Source organism: Chrysochloris asiatica, unplaced genomic scaffold, assembly GCF_000296735.1.
Source record: "Chrysochloris asiatica unplaced genomic scaffold, ChrAsi1.0 scaffold00354, whole genome shotgun sequence".
NCBI lineage: Eukaryota > Metazoa > Chordata > Mammalia > Afrosoricida > Chrysochloridae > Chrysochloris > Chrysochloris asiatica.
The window spans coordinates 2,243,448-2,252,134 of NW_006408872.1; positions in this window are offsets into that span (position 1 = coordinate 2,243,448).

Genomic DNA, 8,687 nt, shown 5'->3' on the forward strand with positions numbered 1-8,687 from the left:
AGCCTATATCTCAATTCATGTATATACACACAGAACACTATTGTTCCAAGGTGGTATGTATAATTACTATTTACATTTATCCCCTTTAGCCCATACATACCTGCCGGTGTCTTCATTTATCTTCATTACTCTTCTTCCACTCTCCTTCTTTTTATATATTGCCCTCCCCATCTTCTGAGCTAACATGTGTCTACCTTCTAGTCAGTGAATTAGTCTCTTTTCCCTTGCACATCTGGGAACCACCAAGAAGTGTTTCTTTTAGTCTGGATACCTTTTCTTAAGCTTTTACAATAATGGTCTCATACAATATTTGCCCTTTTGTGACTGACTAATTTCACTCAGCATAATGTCCTTCAGGTTCATCCAAGTTATGAGGTGTTTCACAGATTCATCGTTACTCTAATGTTGCATAGTATTCCATTGTGTGTATATGCCAACGTTTGTTTATCCATTTGTTCTTTGTTGGGGACTGCGATTGTCTCCATATTTTTGCTAATTGTGAATAGTGTTGCAATGGACCTAGAACCCAAAGCTGCTCTGTCTCTTTATGCCACTGCCTTTGCCATTGCCTCTGGCATTGCCTCTGCTGTTACTGCTTTTCTAGGTAGGATCTCATCCTCTACTTATGCTCTTCCTTCATTATGGTTTTGGGATCCTCTGTCTCTGCTTCTGAGATAGCTACTTTTAAACTTAGCTGGAGGGCAAAATAAACAAATCCCAGCCACATATTCCTGTATACCTTATTTGCATGGTCTCACCCAATCACTTGGATAGAAAAGCCATATCAAGTGAATTCCAGGTACTACATCCTGCTTTTTGCTGAATCTTTCAACGCGTTACAATACATTTTATTGCCGAGTCTTTGGGGTTTTCTATAGGGTCATATCATCTGCAAATGGAGAGTTTTACTTCTTCTTTGCCAATTTGGCTAAGACTTCCAGCACAATGTTGAATAAGAGTGGTTATAAAGGGCATCCTTGTCTAGTTCCTGTTTGCAAAGGGAATGCTTTCATTTGGCTCCATTGAAAGTAATTCTGAATGTTGGGTTTATATATATATGCTCATAATTATGTTGAGGAATTTCCTTTCATTTCCTACTGTAATGAGTGTTTTTATCAAAAATGGATGTTGGATTTTGTCAAATGCCTTGTCTGCATCAATCAATATGACCATGTGGTTCTTTTTCTGTTTTAAATTGATACATTGAATTATGTTGACTGTTTTTCTAATATTGAACCATCCATGCATCACTGGAATTAATCCCACTTCGTCATGATGCATTACTTTTTTAATACTGTTGAATTCTATTGGCTAGCATTTTGATGAGAATTTTTGCATCTATGTTCATGAGGGATTGTTGTTGTTGTTAAGTACCATGGAGTCAGAATCAACTCAATGGTTGTTGTTGTTAGCTGCCATTTAGTTGGTATCAATTCATAACAATCCTATGCACAACAGAGTGAAATGCTGTCTGGTTCTGGGCCAACCTCACAATTGTTGCTACGCCTGATCTCATCACAGCTGCCACTGTGCCAATCCATCTCATTGGGGGTCTGCCTCTTCTTCTCTGACCAAACATGATATCCTTCTGCAGTGACTGATCCCTCCTGATAATATGTCTGAAGTATGAGAGATGAAGTTTGGCCATTCTGGCTTCTAAGGAGAACTCTGGCTGTACTTCTTTCAACACAGATCTGTTGGTTCTTTTGGCAGTCCATGGTACTTTCAATATTCTCCTCCAATACCATAACTTAAATTCATCAATTCTTCTACTATAGTCTTCCTTATTCACTATCTAACTTTGACATGCATATGAGATGATTGAAAATACCATGGATTGGGTCAGGTTGAATTTGACTGACATTAGTTGCTGTCATTGATCCACCATATAGCAGCAGGTTTTGACTAGCCCAATTTGTGGGGTTGTAGATGGTACACCCTGAGCCTGTATAGCCACAGTTGCTGTCTCCTGTCAGATGATGCAAGAATAGAAAACATTCCCACAAAAAGAAGGAAAACAAAATAAACAAACAACAACAACAACTCTGCAAACAACAGCAAAAATTAGGCAGAATGCATCGGTGCCACCTACTAACCTCTTGTCTTCACAGCTGCCTGACAAATTTAAAGATTGTCCTACTGTACCTCTCTAACTTGATTCCTGTCTTTCCCTTTTTCTTTTTCTTTCCCCTTTTCTCTACCCCACATGTTCATCCAGCCAATTCTCCTATTGAGAGCTAGACAAGGGCTGGCCAGGACCAACTTTGCAGATTTGGAGCAGGGCCTGCCAGGCCATTGCTACTGTCTCCCCCCACTTTTGTTATCCACACAACCACCAGGTCTGTGGGGTTCTACCCACCTGGAAAATGGAACCTTCCCTAGAGGTGTACACAGGTAGAGGTCTTGCCTATGGGTCACCATGGAATGCAAGAAACCATAGAGGAAAAGAGAAAAACATCTTTTCTTTGTCTCTACGAGTCACTGTAGGCTTCTGCAATGTGAATGTATTTTTGTCTCTTAATCTACTCACTCACACTCAAAATGGCTGTCAGCCTTTCCACATCAGAAGTCACCTCCTTCCTTGCCACGTCTGTTCAGCTGTCTTTCCTACTAAGCATTTGATTCACTTATGTATCCCTTTATCTGAAGCTCAGAAGTTCCAGAACCATCCTCTGAATCTGTGTCATTGGCTTTTTTGTATCCTTATTGTAGCAGGTCTGCACAGTCTTTCTGCCTAGACCACCATCTTGCCCCACCTCTTTAATGACCTTTAAAAGACTGAAATTATACAACATGTCTTTTTCAATTACAACGGCTGAAACAAAAAATCAATAATATAAGGAAAACCAGAAAAGCCACAAATATGTGGAAATTACACAACACACTCTTAAACAAATGTTGTTGTTGTTAGGTGCCATCGAGTCGGTACCAACTCATAGTGACCTTATCACAGCAGAAGGAATAGGTGAAGTGTAAAATCAAAAAGGAACTCAGAAGATATTTTGAAACAAAGAAAAAAAACACAAAAAAAAAAAAAAAACAAAGAAAAAAAACACACACTACATATGAAAGTTTACTTGTGACAGTAGTACTAAAAGTAAAATTTATAGCTGTAAACACTTAAAAAAGAAGAAACATAAATAATGCTATAGTATAATTCAAAAGAACTAGAAAAATAAGAGCAGACTAAACCTAAAGCTAGTAGAAAGAAGGAAATAATAAAGCCTAGAGTGGAAATAAATAAAAGAAAGAACAGAAAAACAATAAATAAAATAACTGAAATCAAATGTTTCTTTGAACAGATCGGCAAAACTGGCAAACTTTGAGCTAGATTGACTAAAATCAAGAGACAGAAGACTCAGACTACTAAAATCATATATAAAAGTGGGGCCTTTATGATTGGCTTTTTAGAAATTAAATAGATTATAAGAGAATAAGTTGAAAATTGTGAAACAGAAATTGAGCGACCTAGAATAAATGGAAGGAGCCCTAGTGATGAGATGGCTATGTGCTTGTCTGATAACCAAAGAATCACTTATATTCAACAAAATACTGGAAATTCAGGACAGCACAATTCATTAAGAAATTGAAAAAATTCAAATTGTAAAGTAAGAAGCAAAATACTTCTTTTCACAGATGACAAGATCTTATATGTCATAACCACTAAAAATAAAAACAAAACCAGCTACAGAAATGAATTTAACAATGAACCCACCAACCGCTCCATATGAGAAAAGATCTGCTGATCATCTTCCATAAAGATTTACAGTTTAGGAAACATTATGGGGCAGTTCTACTTTGTCCCATAGAGTCAGTAGGAGTCAGAATTGACTTGATGGCACACCACAACAATACATGAAATGAACAAATTCCTAGAAACATATAAATTACAATAATTGACTTAAGATTAGACAAATAACAAGTAAGGAGATTGATAGATTGATTTAATAATCAATTATCTCTCAAAAATAAAAGTCCAGGACCACATGACTTCATTGGTGAATTCTACCAAATATATACAGAGGAATTAATACCAATAAATTTATTTATTTTTTAAGTTTTTATTGTGAATTGAGTGATAGTTTAAATGGGAGAACATTGGTTTTACATTCATCCTATCGTATTTCATTTAATTACAATGATTACAATCCCCTCCATGCATCATCATTCAACAGTATTTGGTTCTATTCCCTCTGTTTTTTTTTTTTTTAATGTACACAAAAACAATCAGGAATATATAATAATTTAAACAACCAACCAAAGGGCACATTCCGTAAGCCTACCTCCTGGACGCCAGCACACAGCATTTTTTTCATGAGTCTAGAGTCCTCAGCTGCTCTATCTCTTCATGTCATCATCTCTGCCTCCATCTCTGGTGTCACTGCTTCTCTGGATAGGGTCCCACATTCTGCTAGTACTTTTCTCCTTTGATGGTCCTAGGGTCCTGAACTGTACGATTAACTACTCCCCCCTTTTTGTTACAAAATGTCTACCTTTACAGTTGTTACAGTCACAGTTAGCCATGATAACAATTACTCACTTTTGAATCAAGAATCTTATCCCCATCTCCTTTCACCGGACCTGTCTAGACAAGATGAAAATGATTCAGTGGGGGTTGTGCCTTCCCCTGCACACCCTGAAACTAAACTCCCTCTTGAAAACTTGTAAGCCAGTCACTTCGTACCTTTATTGTCACCCCATTTTAGGTAGCCAACATCTAATTTGACCATCCCTATCAACACTGTGTACAGAGGAGATAAGATTGATCCTTGAGGTGGAGATTCTGTCCCTCTTGGTTGGACCTATACATCCATAAGTATAGTTCAAATTCTTAAAATTGTAGTAATTTACACTTTATCAAAAATTTTTATCTTCCTCTAGTTGAGTTCTGATCATCAAGCCATCAAAGCTAGGTCAAATGGGTACTACCTGTAAGTTTGGGTGTTCTTGTGTGTCTCCCTTCACTTCCTATCATCTGGATGCTTCACTCTCAGTTCTAGCCCTCCATGGCTATATCTTTCTCCATAGGCTCAGGAGTTCCCAGGTCTCACAATACTTTGATCAATCACCCCTTCCTCTCCTCTCTTTCATCTCCAGGTCAATGGAAGTCTATGGAACATGGTCAAATTCAGCCCATATCTTCATTGCTGTCTTTCTCCTACTTCCATTCACCAGTAGACCAGCATGGTCACCAGCAAGCTTACATGCCTGTTCATGTGTTTCCTTTGAGTTTTGATCTTGCAGGGAAGTTTTGTCATGAAGGGACTTGATTGCTTGCCTTGATGGCTCTCTGGTGAATAACTTGCTTGTTCTTATAGTAGCCAATTGGACTGCCATTTTTGTTTTGGATTTTCCCTGCTGCTACTTCTTTCTAGAAGTATCTTCTGTCCCTCTAGCTGCTCCAAGCTTAAGTCCAATACATTTTAACTCCTCGAAATATAGAAGAGAAATAAATGCTTTCTAATTCATTCTATTCTAAGAAAAATGTGGCATCAGGATTGGAGGAAGACTTATTAACAACCTGTGATATGCAGATGATACAACCTTGCTGAAAGTGAAGAGGACTTAAAACATTTACTGATGAAGATCAAAGAGCATAGATTACATCTTAATATAAAGAAAACAAAAATCCTCACTGGACCAGCGAACAACATTCTTATCAATGGAGAAAAGATTGAAGTTGTCAAGGACTTCATTCTTCTTGGATCAACTATCAACACTCACAGAAGCAGCAGCCAAGAACTCAAAAGACGTATTGCATTAGGCAAATCTGCTGCACAAGACCTTTTTAAAGTGTTGAAGAGCAAAGATGTCAGCTTGAGGACTAAGGTGCACCTGATCCAAGCCTTGATATTTTCAATAACCTCATATGCATGTGAAAGCTGGACAGTGAATAAGGAAGCTCATAGAAGAATTGATGCTTTAAAGTAATGGTATTGGAGGAGAATATTGAAAGTTCCATGGGCTCCCAAAAGAACCAATAGATCCATTTTGGAAGAAGTGTAGACAGAGTGTTCCATGGAGGCTAAGATGGCCAAACTTCGTCTCTCACCAAACTTCATCTTTCATACTTCGGACATATTGTCAGGAGGGACCAGTCACAGGAGAAGGATATCATGTTTGGTAAGGTGGAGGGTCAGAGAAAAAGAGGAAGACCCCCAATAAGATGGATTGGCCAAGTGGCAACATCGATGGACTCAAGCGTGGTAACAATAGTGAGGTTGGCCCAGGATTTGGCAGTGTTTCGTTCTGCTGTGCATAGGTTGCTATATGTCGGTACTGACTCGATGGCACTTAACAACAACAAATTCATTCTATGAGGCCATACTACCCTTGCATAAAAGCTATATAAAGACATGAAAAGAAAAGAAAACTACAGGCCAATATCCATTATGGATGATGATGGTAGTGTGCCACCAACTTGAATCCAATTAATAGCGACTCTGTATGGGATTTCTGAAGCTGTAATTCTTTTTGGGAGCAGAAAGCCTCCTCTTTCTCCCATAGAGTGACTGGCAGATTTGAACTACTGACTTTGTGGCTAAAGCCCAGTTTGTAATCCACTATGCTACCAGGGATCCTCATCCCTTATGTATAGAGATGCAAAATTTTTCAACAGAATACTTTCAAATCAAATTCAGTAACATATTGAAAGGATTATATACCATGACTAAGTGGGATTTATCCCAGGAATGCAAGACTGGTTCAAAATAAAATCAATAAATATAATACATTGCATCATATAATTTGCTGCAGAAAAAGTATTTGATAAATCTACACCCTTTTCTCATAAAAATATGTAACAAACTAGGAATATAAGAACCACTTTTGTACATGATAACAGTCATATCATACTAATATCATACTGAATGGTGGATGGCTGTAAGTTTCCCTCCTAAGATAAATAACAAGACAAGGATGCTCACTTTTATCACTTATATTCAACATAAAACTAGGAATTCAAGACTGCACAATTAATTGAGGAAAAAAATCCGTATTTGGAAAGGAAGATGCAAAAAAAAATTTTTTCAGATGACAAGCTCTTGTATGTTGTAACTGCTTAAAAAGACTGTTACAGCTAATAAATAAATTCAACAAGTTGCGGGATACAAACCTAACAAACACACTGCTGTCAAGTCAATTCTAACTCATAGTGACCCTACAGGTCAGAGTAGAACTGCCCTATAGGGTTTCCAAGGATGTGAATCTTTACAGAGGCAGATGGCCACATCTTTGTCTGATAGAATGACTGATAGGTTTGAACCACCAACTTTTCGGTTAGCAGCTGAACACTTAACCACTATGCCACAATGGCTTCTTAGGATACAAACCACACACAAAAATCAGTTGCATTTCTAAACGCCAGTAATGAGCAAATAAAAATAAAATTAAGAAAACAATTCCATTTATAATAGCATCAAAAAAGATAAAAAAAAAACTTAAGAAATCATTTTAATGAAGGAAGTGAAGTACCTGTACATTGAAAATCATAACATATCACTGAATGAAACCAAAGAAGACCTAATCAAATGGAAAGATATTCCATGTTCATGGACTGGAAGATTTAATATTATTAAAATGTTATATAGTATCATTTTACATACAGATTATGTGCAATCCACATCAAAATTCCAATGGTGGATTTCACAGGAATAGAAAAAGTGATCTTAACTTTTTTTTTTTTTTAAGATGGATTGAGTGAAAATTTACAGGGCAGATCATCAGTTTTACATTCAACAAATCATACACCTTGTTTCATTACAACGATTATAATCCCCTCCATGTACCATCAATGAACAGTATTTCTCTTTATTTACTTCAGCTCTTTTTTTTTTTGAAAAACACTCAGGCATATATAATAATTTACACCACCAAAGGGCACATTCTGCAAGTCTGCCTCCTGGCTACCATCTCTTAGTCCCTCTCTTTCCATGAATCTAGCGTTCTCAGCTGCTTCTTCTCTCCATGTCCCCATCTCTACCTACATCTCTGGTGTCGCTGCTTTTCTGGATAAGGTCTTGCATCTTGCTTGTGCTCTTCTCCCTTGATGATGCTAGGGTCTTTTGTTTCTGGACTGTAAGATTAACTACTCCCCCATTTTTGTTAAAAAATTTCTACCTTTACAATTGTGACAGTCACAATTAGTCATGCTAACAATTACTCACTATTGAATCATAAGACTCTTATCCCCATCTCTTTTAACCAGACCCATATAAATAAGATGAAAACTATTCAGTAGGGGCTCTTTCTCCCCCCAACACACTCTTAAACTAAAATCCCCCTTGAAACCTTGTAAGCCAGTCACTTTGTGTCTTTATCACCCCTTCATTTGAGATAGTCATTGTCTAAGTTGCCCATCCCTATCTAACTTGTGTTCAGAGGGGATAGCATTGACACTTGATATGAAGATGCCTTCCCTCTCTGTTGGTATTTAGAGTTACTACCTCCATGAGTATAGGTGAAGTTCATCAAATTGTAGCAATTTACCCTCGTTTCCTTTATCAAAAATTGTTTTATTCTTTTTAAAAAATGTTTTATTGTGAATTATGTGATAGTTTACATGGGAGAACATTAGCTTTACATTCATCCTATCATATATCGTTTCATTGCCATGGTTACAATCCCCTCCATGCAACATCAACCAACTAAAGAATATGTCCTGCAAGCCTGCCCCGGTCATCAGCACA